Source organism: Eurosta solidaginis, chromosome 5, assembly GCF_040869045.1.
Source record: "Eurosta solidaginis isolate ZX-2024a chromosome 5, ASM4086904v1, whole genome shotgun sequence".
NCBI lineage: Eukaryota > Metazoa > Arthropoda > Insecta > Diptera > Tephritidae > Eurosta > Eurosta solidaginis.
In genome coordinates this window covers 276,264,223-276,278,479 of record NC_090323.1, presented here as the reverse complement: position 1 = coordinate 276,278,479, position 14,257 = coordinate 276,264,223, and the positions used below count along the sequence as shown (strand labels likewise).

Sequence of the window (14,257 nt, the reverse complement as noted above, 5' to 3'; positions counted from 1 at the left end):
ATAAATGGAATACATTAAATCAAGGACTCCATAAACTCAATACAGTCCATTAATAATGGTGGTTTGTAAATTTAAAAAAAAAGGAATGCTTGGTGGGAGTTGAACCCGCAACCCCGGGCGTTCGGTAGGGTACGTCAGCCACTGTGCCACGACTCATACGCTTACAAGCACATAAAATTACTCATTTATAACTCTTATTAAACTGCTCGCCCTCAATTGCCCAAAGCTTAGACATGGTCCTTCGAGCCGGATCACTGGCTCGTATGGAAGTTTCATTAGACGACTAAGCCGTCTAAGGGGGGAGTATGTTTAAGCGACTTAAACTATGAACATTTTTCGTTCGTTTGTTTCAATAGCCATTGAGTGTGCTTGTAATTCTCAACTGGTTAGTGAAATATTCTAAAGACATAGTTTGAGTTTTTTAATTAAAATCGAGGTTCTTCGGATGGTGTGCTAATACATCAGAGCCCAGTGCTCGCCTCCATATCACACTTTGAAGGGGTTCTTCAAATAGAAGATGAGGTGGCTCATTAGAGCGAAACCTCAGAGTGCCCAATGCTCGCCCCAAATTAAATAAATAGAGGTTTTTCTTGTAGAAAATGGGGTGCCAATACTTCAGAGCCGTCCCGTGCTCGCCTCCATATCACATTTTAAAGGGTTCTTCAAATAGAGGATGAGGTGGCTCAGTAGAGCGAAGCCTCAGAGCCCCCAGTGCTCGCCCCCAAACTAAATAAATAAAAGGTGTACTGATGCTATGCATCCTCCCATGACTTAAACACACCAATAACACTAACACTACCCAACCTAATAAACTGAATCCCTGAAAATAAACACAAATAAATAAATAAAGGTGTACTGATGCTATGCATCCTCCCATGACTTAAATACACCAATAACACTAAAACTACCCAACTCAATAAATGGAATACATTAAATCAAGGACTCCATAAACTCAATACAGTCCATTAATAATGGTGGTTTGTAAATTAAAAAAAAAAGGAATGCTTGGTGGGAGTTGAACCCGCAACCCCGGGCGTTTGGTAGGGTACGTCAGCCACTGTGCCACGACTCATACGCTTACAAGCACATAAAATTACTCATTTATAACTCTTATTAAACTGCTCGCCCTCAATTGCCCAAAGCTTAGACATATGGTGATAGACCAAATTTAGGGCAGAACAACGTCTGACGGGTCTGCTAGCCTGCTATAATTATAACTACAGATGTACGTGTATAGCTCTTATATGCGCGTGTGTTTGTGAGCACTTCCACAATTATAATTGCATATCTCAGATAAGATATCTGTAATAATAGCTTGATAATATAACCACCATATTATATACGATTTACAATATTACCAAAATAATCGAACGCGTTTCCACCAAATGTGAACTGGCCTATACACACATATAATATTACTTACTTACTTAACTTTACTTGTATCCTACGTGGCAAACACCACATGTTAAACTTAGAGAATTAAAGTACTATATTAAAATAACAATCGTTGTTGTCTTTAATCACTCAACATAGCACTTAACACAACCACTTGTTACATGGTGTCAGAAGTGGTGAAGTCAGCATAACGTACAAAGATTACAAAGATAAAGTTTGATATTTTTCAATATGGCCACCGAACGGGCGCTGAAAGAGTTGGATTGCACTAGTATTTCGAAGGAATGGCCGGCATGGAAAAGCGAATTTCTTATGTACATGTTAGCCACAGATAAAATAGGCGAGGCCGAGGAAAAAAAGATTGCAACATTCTTGTGGTTGGCCGGGCGTCAGGCCCGAGAAATATATAACACTCTTTACCCAAATGATGGAACCGCTACTAGCATATTGGGAAGCCAAAATAGCAATCAAATAGCAGGAGGGGACGAAAGTAATGGTGACTCAAGCGACACTGTCAGCAACAGAAAATTAGAAGATATTTTGAAGGAGTTTGATAAATTCTGCATTCCCAAAAGTAATCCAACACTGGAGTCCTTCAAGCTAAACAACATTGTACAAAAGGAAGGTCAACCGTTTTCAGAATTTGAGACTGACCTTCGCAAGCAGCTCCAGTTGTGCAATTTTAGCTGCCGTTGTGAGTGCGGAAAAGTATTAAAATATGAAGAACGCATACTTAAAGATCGTATAATCATCGGAGTTCGAGATATGAAGCTGCAGTTAAAGTTATTAGAGGGTAGCAAAGAATCGTTACAACGAATCATCGACTCTTGTAAAGCATTTGAAGCATCAACTGCCAGTAAAGCGCTGTTAACGAAAACCGCACAACCCATTGTAAATAGTGTCATTGAAGAGGAAACATCAGCTGACAGCGTTAATGCAGTTGTTCGCCGATGTTACAACTGTGGTCAAGTTTTTACATCAACGCATTTGCGCGTATGCAAAGCAAATAATGTCATTTGTCGGGCATGTGGGCGAAAAGGCCATTTTGAACGTTATTGTAAATCCAAGGGAGAACAAGCAGATGGAAAAGATGGAAAGGATAACAACTTTAAGAAGCAAGACGATAATCGGAAAACGGATAACAAAAAATTGAAATATCAGCAACACTCTATTAACTGGGCCAGTTCAGGTTAAAATCATTGGTGGAAATGTGAGTAGTTGTAGTAATGTAGACAATTTTTTTAGAATAAATTCGAACGAAAGTGGGTATCAGAAAAAACGTTGGTACAAAGAATACGAAGTGGGAAATATAACAATTAGATTTAAGCTTGATACTGGATCGGATGTGAATTGTATTCCAGTCAAAACATTCAAACGTCTTAATATTGAATTGAACAATAAAAATAACCTTTTAATATCTGATTACAATGGAAATAGAGTTAAAGTTTTTGGCACTGTGAATTTGAAATGTATAGAAAAAAAAATCAAGAAATGTATGGTGATCTCGCTTTGTTGTTGTAGATGATACGTGCGAGCCGATACTGGGCCTGGAAGCGTGCGAAAAATTTGGGTTAATAGCAAGAGTGGATGTTAATTCTGTGACCATCTTACCTAAAACAAAAGAAGCCTTTGTAAAAGAAAATCGTGATATTTTCGAGGGTATAGGGAAGTTTCCTGGAACCTTTTCAATTAGGTTGAAAGATGATTCAAACCCTGTGTTGCACTATAAAAAACGTATACCCTTGCAATTGATTGATAAATTAAGAGAAGAACTTAACGTCTTAGTGAAGGATGGGATAATTTCTGAGGTTGACTATCCAACACAGTGGGTAAATAATTTACAGATAGTAGAGAAACCTAATGGCAAACTGCGAATTTGTCTCGATCCGAAGCCTTTGAATGCGTGTATCGAACGCGAACATTTTCTCATTCCTACAATTGATGATTTTACCTCACGATTAGCAAAGAAACGAGTTTTCACAGTTCTTGACTTAAGTAGTGGGTTCTGGCACATGGAGTTGGATGCTTCGAGCTCTAAGCTCACTACTTTTATGACCCCGTTTGGTCGATTTAAGTTCAATCGTGTTCCGTTTGGTCTCAACTGTGCCCCTGAGATGTTCCAGCGTAAAATGGTGGAAATATTTGGAGACATATCAGGAGTAATCATTTATTTTGATGACCTAGCAATAGTGGCGGAAACCGAAACGGAGCACGATCGGATTTTGGCGACTGTGATGGATCGAGCAAGGAAAAACGGAATCAAGCTCAATGCCACTAAAATTCAATACCGGAAATCTGAAGTAAAATTTATGGGTCATATTTTGTCTGAGGGTACTGTTAGGCCAGATAGTAAATATAGAGAAGCAATTTTAAACATGCAGAAACCAAGAAACAAGCAAGACGTAATGCGTCTCTTGGGTTGATTTAAGTATCTAGCTAAATTCATACCAAATTTGTCACAACGCTCAGCTGCACTACGGAGCTTGACACGCAACGACGTTGAATTTGATTGGACGGATGAACATGAGCAAGAAATGAAAAGTTTGTTGCAAACTATAACATCTGACCCTGTCCTAATAGTATACGATGCTGACAAGCCGGTGATAGTGCAGACAGATGCATCCAAAAATGGTCTTGGATGTGTATTAATACAAAATGGGCATCCGGTAGCGTTTGCCTCTCGTACCCTGAGCAACAGTGAGCAGAAATGGGCGCAGATTGAAAAGGAATTGTTAGCCATAGTTTTTGCATGTCAGAGATTTCACTTCTTCTTATATGGGCGGGAGTTTACTATCGAAAGTGATCATAAGCCACTTGAAACTTTGGTGAAGCGTGATATTGATGACGTGAGTGCAAGACTGCAAAGGATGTTCATGTTCCTTCTAAAATACCCAAAAATGGTCGTGGTTTATAAACCTGGAAAGCAAATGCTGGTTGCCGACTGCTTGTCACGGGCGCAATTACCAGAAGCGCTGGAAAACGCAGATCTATCGGGGATAATACATTCAGTTATTAAATCAGCTTGTCTATCACAAGCCAACTATGATTTATATCGGAGGGTTATAGAGAGGGATCAGCAATATTTGAAAATATGTTGGTGGGTTGAAAACGGTTGGCCAAACTTCAATCTTTTGGATGATTTGAGTAGGTTATTTCATAAATTTAAAAATGAGCTTCATTTTGAAAATGGTCTCCTTTTTCGAGACCATCGATTGGTTGTGCCAACGGAATTACAAGACACAATTAAAACCTGGCTGCACGCAAATCACCTCGGTATAGAGAAAACTCTGGCTAGGGCTAGGATGCACTACTACTGACCGAAAATGAATGAACACATAAAAGCTCTAGTTGAGTCTTGTAATATAGAAGTTTAGGAGGAATAATCAAAAGGAAGAGTTAGTTCAGGAAGACCCACCAAAATATCCTTTTCAAGTTGTTGCCATAGACCTTTTTGAATATGCGGGTCGAGATTTTTTGTCCGCTATTGACTTTTACTCAGGTTACCTGATTGTGGAACCACTACAAAACAAAACTTCACAACACATTCTTGAAAAATTGAAACACAACTTTAACAAGCTGGGGTATCCAACTGTTATAAAGTCAGATAACTCGCCATTCGGTTCCCGTGAATTTCTGAAATTCTCCAACGAATATAATATTCAAATGAAATTCTCCAGTCCGCGTTACCCACAAAGTAATGGCTTAGCGGAAAAGGGTGTCGCGATAGCGAAAAACATCTTAAAGCGATGCTACGAAGCCCATGACTCATCCAACTACTTATACAGAATACTCGAGTATAACTCAACTCCGGTGGCAAGCATGAAACTGACGCCAGCTCAACTCTTCTTTGGTAGATTAGTTAAAACGGGTATGCCAGTGTCAGATTCGTCGCTTCACCGCAGCAACGTGGATGAGAGCACCGTACAACAAGCGATTCAAGAAAAACGCGAGAAGCAAAAGTATTATTATAACAGAAATGCAAAAACTTTACCAGTGCTAAAATTAGGCGATCTTGTTATATTTAAAAAAAATGCGAATGAGTGGTGCTACGGATGCATCGTAGGAAAGGTAAACGATCGGTCCTACATAATCAAGGACAATTTCGACAACCACTTCAGGCGTAATAGACGATTGATTGCTAGGTTAAAAAATAATGAAATAAACGGAGGTGAAGCTTTACTTGAGGAAATTGACAAGGGGGGTGTTAAGGCGCGTCCGAGTGAGGAAAGGAATAGAGTAACAAATGCACCGGTTGTGGCAACAAGCAGTGATGTTGGCAAGCAGCCAAATGCCGTGGAGGAATCAGAGCTGGTGGAAGTCGACAATAACAATTCATCAGATGAATATGAAACGGCTGAGAGTTTGGGGTCGGAAATTGAGCTAAACAACCATAGTGATAGGGTACCACCAAACGCAATCGAACCGAACCTCAGACGAACTCGAGCAGGTAGATTTACGAGACCACCACAGCAATACGGGTGGGATTAGCTTGCCGCAATCGTAGCATTAAAGTTAATTTTTTTTGTTTAAACAGAAAAGCATGTTTGATTAATGGATGTGCATACAAGGCGCTGCTTAGCATCGGCTTAGAGATGGCATTACCCCTTAGTTTTCCTAATATTCGTAACACTGCCCTCCACCTAAGTCTGATCGTCCCTATCAGACAAATCTCCCGATCTAAACGCCGATAGCATCTCCAAATGTACCACTATTCTACTCCGTGGTTTCCCAATGGTTTGTATGCGGTAGATGTTATCACTGATCTTCTTCACAGCTTTTTACGGGCCTTCCCAACTGCACCGAATCTTGGATGGAACATCTTTCCGCCGGTGAGGGTTGTATAACAGTACCGAATCTCCCGCCAAGAAAACTTCCGATTTATTGTTCTCACCGTACCTTCGTTTCATCGTACTACTCATTACCTTGGTTCGTTCCTTCACACTCTGTTGTTTGGCCAATGAACTACTTCGTAGAGCTTGCGCTTGACGGATTTGCTTTGCATAATCAGTATCGTTCCGACGCTTCACAACAGTAGTGTGTCTGGCTTGAAACCACTCTTGCATTCGTTCTGCGAAATTCTTTCCTTCGTTTTAGTGCGTCCGTTAGGGCTTTTCAAGGCCAGTGTTTCTCCCACAGGTACCTACCTTCGGTTTTGATTTGTTTGGCCCATTTGTTCCATCAACCTATGCTCGATCTACTTTCCTTGACTTTCGTGGTCTCCGTCGAATCTCCTCCACCAGCACTCGCTCACTGCTGAACCCTTTTTCCAAACTGAAGTTAAGTGGCACATCCTGGTTCTTATACTCCATAATCCTTCTCTGCATATCGATCCTGATGTCATAGTCAACTAAGAAATCTACTCCCAATATGGCTTCATCAACGTTCTCTGCCACAACGAATTTGTGTAGAACCATGACCTCCCCAATTAAGACTTCACATACCACTTCTCCCTGGACTTGGTTATACTCGCCAGTAATCGTACGCAATCTTGCTCCAGGTAATGGCTTTACTCTCCTGTTGACCAAATCAGATCGGATCAAGGAATGGGGTGTGCCCGTATCTACACGCTCTTTGCCATCCACATTTTCTTTGACGGTAAGACTGCTGGATTTCCTTCCAGTTTGCGAGATAGGTATCACACGACGTTCAATAGCTGGGGCAAGTTCTCGATCTTTACATTTGACTCGCTCTTGTTTACCTCCTCCAGCTTTGCGTTTACGACCAGCCAAGTTGGAACTACCATGACCGCTGCTGCAATGACGTGCAATGTGACTTGGGTTACCGCACTTGAAACACTTCATAACTCCGGCATTGTTTTATTGTAATCCCTTCAGTGCTTCCAAAATTGTGTCTACCCAATCTGGCCTTTTCACTTCCACGCGACGAGCTTTGTATGCGAGCTTACTCAAAAGTGACGCTGTTTCCTGAGTCAGTGCATGGGATACCGTTTCAGCAAATGTTGGATTTGTGTTCGCGTATGTGGCTCGCTTCGTTTCGACGTCCCGCATGCCGTTAATAAATCTCTGAATCTTTACCTTTTCAGTGTATACCACGGGTGCGTCCGCATTTGCAAGATGAGCCAACCTTTCAACATCCGAAGCAAACTCCTGTAATGTGTCATTTGCTTTTTCGTAACGGTTTTGCAACTCAATTTGGTATATCTGTTTTCTATGCTCGCTTCCATAACGTCTCTCGACAGCGGCCATCAATGCTTCATAGTTGTTCCGCTCTCCTTCGGGAATCGTCTGTAGGATTTCGGCTGCTGGCCCCTTCAATGCTACGAATAGAGCAGCAACTTTATCTTCAGCATTCTAGTTGTTCACTGCTGACGTCTTCTCAAATTGAAGCTTGAATACCTCGAAAAGAACAGAGCCGTCAAAAGATGGAGTTTTTACCTTCTATTGCTTATGGCCTTATTGCGTATGGTGTTATTACACCTCACCTTAAGTGATCGAGCCATAGATTTACCTCTGTGTGGTGAAAGTTGCGAGCGCCTGAAAGGACTTGGGCCTTAAAGGCCTTTAAAGCCCAACTCCATCCTTTCACACTTTCAGGCGTATTCGACTTTCACCACCATTTTTAGCTGTGTAGATTGAATACCTAACAAACGAGGTGGAGTTCTAGAACGCCTGCAACGTCCACGAGCCTATCCATGGAGTTGTGGCTTAACTCAATAAGCATAACGATTTTGTGCCGGCAGATTTTAGAAATTTTAAAGTCTAGTAACAACATAATTTGTTTGGAAAATTAACTCTTGGCTGTGGTGCATTGCCACCACTAATAGTTCATTCACCAGAGCACTTGATTCACCACTTGTTAGGTCATTGCTCCCAAAAACTCACCAAAGAAAATCAAAGTATAAGAAGCTTCATGATACAGAATAGTGGGTTAGCCGCTGATAGACGAACAAAAGTCCGAAATTAACTGCCTTGATCGGATTTAACTTGAAGATAATCCTCATAGTTAATTCCAATGATTTAAGAGAATTAGTGGAATTTTCGCTGACAACACTGCCGAAAACAACAGAATTCCACCTCGCATCATAACAAGAGAATTCCACCTCGTTTGTCAGCTACTTAATTTGCACAGCTGAAAATCGTGGTGAAATTCACATACGCCTGAAAGTCTAAAAGAATCGTGGTGAAAGTCGCGTACGCCTAAAAGTATGCAGGGACGTGCATTGAGTTGGGCCTTTAACGAGGTGGAATTCTACAACGTCTGCAACACTCAGGAGACTAGCCATGAAGGTATGGTGTAGTGTTGCGTGGAATTCACCTGACTTCGAATGCGTTTAACGATACAAATATACATACACACAAACGTGCATATCTTACTGACGCAGATAACCACTGTGAGTTCATTCGCATTTGCCAAACCGCCTAATATATCGATTCGTCATACTAACCAGCTTATGTGCGGACCATATAGACAATATTTAGGTCACTACAATAAAATGCTGACAAAGAATTATTTAATATGAAATCATGCACTTTTAGTATGTAAGCATTAATGTAGTTATGTCTGTGTAGGTTAAGAACTTTTGTATAAATATAAATGGATTTCTTTAATAAAGGAGAATCACTTTTTAACGCTACACTTCGGCGTTCCTCATTTATTTATTTAAAATATTACATGGCGATCCTGCCAGTTCGATCCTTAAGCATAAATTTGCTGATCCAGCAACGCTAAAAAGGTCCTACTGGAAGAGATTCTGCCAAGTTTCTTCTTATTATTTTAAAAAGTATGAAAAGTAATGGCAACAAACTGATTCGAAGCTAGAGGATATTCCATTCTATAACTGGTTTAAACAAATACAACAAAAGCATTGGAAAGCAGAAGAGATTTTCAAAAACCAGAAGAGATTTGATGAACTTTCCATAACCAGAAGAGATCTGATGGACTTTCAACAACCAGAAGAGATTTGATGGACTTTCAACAAAATAACAGCAACAGCAATTGGCAGTATAAAAGAAGTGGAATACAAAATTGGCCAATAGACTGGCAGCAAGAAGGAAGACAGTTAGCAGCATAGAGAAGAGAAATAAAAAATTTATCTATGTTTGTTTAATGGTGTGTTCAGTTTATATTTATATTTAAGAATTCATGAGCTTAACACCGGCTTATAATAATTGAATTTCAATTATTATGTTTTCTAAGAGAAACTGAAAAGAAAGAAACATTTACTGGCAATTGCGATGGAACCATTTCGAAAACCGCCAACGTAATCATCATCAGGCAATTTTGTAATATTATCAAAGGTTTCACCGGGATTCGAACCGTGAATCACATGGTGAAACTGCAGCTGCCTTTAACCACTATGCTATCCTGCTGGTATTTGTTTTCATGCTTAATTCAGTTTTTCTCATTTCCACACTAACAACACAATTGAGACATTTTGTAGAAAATATAATAATTGAAATTCAATTATTATAAGCCTGTGTTAAGCTCATGAATTCTTAAATAAAAAAATTTACCATTAGACTGGCAGTAAAAGAAAGAAAATTCAAGAATAGAAAAATTTTTACATCCACTGCACCTTCCTTCTATTCACTAGCTGAACTGCTACTTCTAATACATAACTACCTTGCTCTTCAATCAATTACACCCCCTAAATTTTTCGTATAATTAATAGCAGATTTCTTACTTAGTAGATTTCAATAAACAATGAAAAGCGTTGTTTAATAAAAATAGTAAAATATTTCATGTTTATACACTTAGTTACAGATTTAACTAAATAAAATGAAAAAAAAAGTCAAAAAAAATGTTCTTATTTCGTTTAATAAGAATAATATGCGGAATTAGTTTAAGAAAATAAAATAAATACAAACATTGATTGGCCTTGGTTCATTTAAGAAAACCTCGCTTTTTAGAGAGGTCATAATTTTAGGAAAAATATTTTTACATTAACATTACTTCGAATGTGTTTAACGATACAAATATACATACACACAAACGTTCATATCTTACTGACCCAGATAACCACTTGCAAGGTTCCCAATTTAAAACTAGTTTTCTCAATATCTCGATCCATGCGCCATCTAGCGGAGTTTTTTGATAAAATGTGGCATTGTCAACGGGTTCTGATTTACGGCCCAAGTTTCATGTCTCTAGCTCATCGGGAAGTTACTCGAAAATCGATCACAAGATTCCCCTCGTTTTTCAACGATTTGTAGTTAACTCACTTAGCGCGCCACCTAGCGGAATTTTGTTTTCTATAAATTGTATTGTCACCAAGCCTCGAACTTTATGCCAAGTTTCAAGTCTCTAGGTTAGTTAAAAATGGATTGAAAGATTCCCAAATTAAAATTAATTTTCATAATATCTCGATCCATGCGCCACCTAGCGACATTTTTTTGATCAAATATTGCATTGTCACCGGGTTCTGACTCACGGCCCAAGTTTCAAGTCTCTAGGTCACCGGCAAGTTAGTTAAAAATGGATTGAAAGATTCCCAAATTAAAATTATTTTTCTTAATATCTCTATCCATGCGCCACCTAGCGAATTTTTTTGATCCAATATTGCATTGTCACAGGGTTCTGACTCACGGCCCAAGTTTCAAGTCTCTAGCCCACCGGGAAGTTACTTAAAAATTGATCGCAAGATTCCCTGCGTTTTTTCAGGGATTTTCGTTTATCTTGATTCGTCTGCCACCTGGCGGCATTTTGTTTTCCACGAATTGTAGTGCCATCGACTCTCAAACTATGTGCTAAGTTTCAAGTTTCTGGATCACCGAGAAGTTAGTTAAAAGTCGAACGCAAAATTTCCATTTTAAAATTAATTTTCTGCATATCTCGATCCGTGCGCATCCTAGCGGATTTTTTTTTCACTTGCATTGTAATGCCCCCCAGATCTAAACTATGTTCTAAGAATCAAGTGTCTAGCTCACCGAGAAGTTACCGAAAAAGACTTTTCTGTGGGTCAAAAATTCGTATGGAAATGAGTGGACAAACATGAAAGGGACTTAATATAAAGGTGGTAAAAATCAAAGTCTAGGAAGAATATTGTTGAGGCGGTTTGCTTTACGCAGTGGACTGTATGCGGGTAGCGGCTTACCAAATTCCAAAGAATAAAAAATGCTGGACACACTTGATGTACATTTAATGGTACTACTTAATATTTATTTAGTTTTTGATTATTTAGGTAGAGCACAGAATATTTGTGGCGGTAGTTGCACGGAAAAATAGTAATTAATTAAAAAGTATGACAACGAACAAAGATATAAGCAAATGTCAAACATGTGATTTCGTGCTTGCGCATTAACCCCTGTAGGAACTAAATTATAACATTATAGATATGCAATTATGAACTCAACATAGCCGCCCTTGAACTATCGATGAAATATGATACGTTCAAAATTAATCTTATCTTAGTTTGCAAAGAGCATTAGAAATTCGATTAAACTAATAAACAGCGAAATTGCAAATTCATCATCTCGGCTTCCCTTGAGCGTGTCATCGTGGGTATCCTATTTGCTTGGTTCTTCCTTGAAAAGCAAAGTTATTATTAGTTTAAATATTTTTTCCCAGTATATTTCAAATGCAAAATACACATAATATGTATACGTTTATGAAGTGATGTAAAAACCATTCTGTGAGCAGTTATACTGTATAAAAAAATAAAATTTGTTGCGGAATTTGTATATTATTGTTGATGTGTTGCAACAGGCTTGTCGGAAAATGGGTCTCCCTTGGCAGGTAGCAAGCATAGCTTAGCGATCGGCTGCACTATTTCTCCATTTGCTGTCTTCAGAGAAACTAACTCGAACTTGACCGTCAGCACCGGGATGGCACTGTGTTACTCGACCAAGTGTCCACTTACTAGGAGGGGTGGACTCGTTGCACACAGTTACAATGTCTCCTTGTTGTAGGTTAGGTAAAGACCGAAACCATTTCGTGCACAGTTGCAATCTGATAAGATATTCGTTGTGCCAGCGCCGCCAGAAGTGCTGCCTCATTGCAGAGATTAGCTGCCATCTTTGGTGTACGTTTCAGAGAACCCTTGATCCCCAGGCTCTGGAAGTGATTTTAGTGGTTCCCCCACAAGGAAGTGTCCGGGCGTAAGGACTTCCAAGCCGCTAGGATGAGTAGAGTTTTCACTAAGGGGCGAGAATTTACGCATGCCTCGACTTATGTTAAAAACGTACTGAATTCTTCATACGATAATAAATTGTCAACCAAAACGCGCTTCAAATGATATTTTATCCGTTTTATCCCAGTCTCCCAGTAGCCACCCATATGTGGAGCGTTGGGTGGATTGAATCACCATTTAATGGCTGAACTTGCAAAAAATGTTTATATCTTGTCGTCTTTCAAGCACGACTCGTATTGTTTACGTAACTCCTTTTTAGCACCGAAAAAATTCGTACCGTTGTCGGAGAGCATAACTTTACAAAGCCCTCGGCGGTTGACAAACCTCTTTAGAGCGTTGAGAAAAGACGACTGGAAAGATCCCCGACGAGCTCGAGGTGCATTGCGCCAGTTGTCATACAAATAAATCAGGAGATATACCCCTTGGTGGTTTTTGCCCCCCTCCCATGCGTAAATTTGAGCAAATAAGGGCCTGCAAAATCTACAGCGGTATGCGTAAAACAGAGGACGTAAGTCGTGCGCACCGAAGGAAGGTCGCCCATTGATTGGGTAGCGAGACTCCGGTTAGGCGAGTGCATTTGACGCACTTGTGGTACATATTGCGTATTAAGCTTCGAGCACCGACAACCCAATATCGGCGCTGTAACACTGCTTGTATTATGCGAGGACCCGCATGCAATGTAAAATGATGTATATCGGAGATAATTAATTTTGCCAACGGCGAATCTTTAGGTAGTATGCAAGGGTGTTTTGTGTCGTAAGTAACGTTTGCCGATTTAAGTCGACCTCCCACCCGAAGAATACCACGTTGATCGAGAAAAGGCTGCATCCGTAACAGGCTACTTTGCAGCGGGGTAGGTTTATTTTTTGCACACAGGGCCATTTCATTCCCACAATAAAGTTGTAGCGTATATTTGATTAAGCGATGCTCTGCCTCTGATACTTCGTAGCAAGTCAGAGGCCCACTCAGTTTCATTACGTGTAGCTTGTTTGCGCGTGAATTGCCAATAAATCTCAAAACATAAGCCATGATTCTGCGAAGCTTCGAAAACGATAAATATTTCGTGAGTATCGTCCATTGAGTAATGGGGTTTAAAACGTGACAGTGCACCTTCTTTCGTAAACATATGTCGGTCGTATGCAGCTTCGAAGAAGTTTGGGTTTGAAACGGTTCTGCCACCTTCAAAAAGTCTGGTCCGGACCACCAAAGCTCGTGACCCAAGAGGTGGACCGGGAGATGCCTCTTGAAGCGCAATCCGCGGGATTTCTTTCCGAACGCACATGATTCCAACAATCAGGTGCAAGAGTCGCCTGTATATCTGCGACGCGATTGGCAACAAACGTTTCCCATACTCGGATGAGATTGCAACCACGCTAGCGTTATCGTCGAATCGGTCCACGCAAAAACGGGATATGATATGTTGTTCCAACTACTCAACACGCTTCTTACTAACTTCGCCGCGAAGTGAGCACCACACAATTCCAATCGCGGTAGCGTGGTCGTTTTGATAGGCGCCACCTTAGTCTTTGAGGAGATTAGTGCCACAGTGACTCGGCCACCGTTGTAGACAGTTCGCGCGTACAATACAGCGGCATATGCTCGCTCAGACGCATCAGAAAAGACGTGCAGTTCGGTAAAGGATTCATCGACTCCAGAGCCGATCCAGCGGTCAACTCTCACATTGGCTAGCGATTCTAATTGTGAACGATGTTCCTTCCAAGGTCTTGCGATTTCATGTGGTACCAAGTCGTCCCAACCAACTTCAGCGCGCCA

General features: G+C 40.3%; 1 protein-coding gene across 2 annotated transcripts in view; it reads right to left on the bottom strand.

Annotated features, from left to right (window-relative positions):
* The window catches only part of LOC137251930 (uncharacterized), a 33,801-nt gene extending 22,246 nt beyond the window's left edge, over nucleotides 1–11,555 (bottom strand). For both annotated transcript variants that reach the window (XM_067786955.1, XM_067786956.1), the window contains exon 1: nucleotides 11,450–11,555. The gene's annotated coding sequence lies outside the window, so the exon portion shown is untranslated. The remainder of the gene's footprint in view (nucleotides 1–11,449) is intronic.
* Between the last annotated feature and the right edge of the window lie 2,702 nt (nucleotides 11,556–14,257).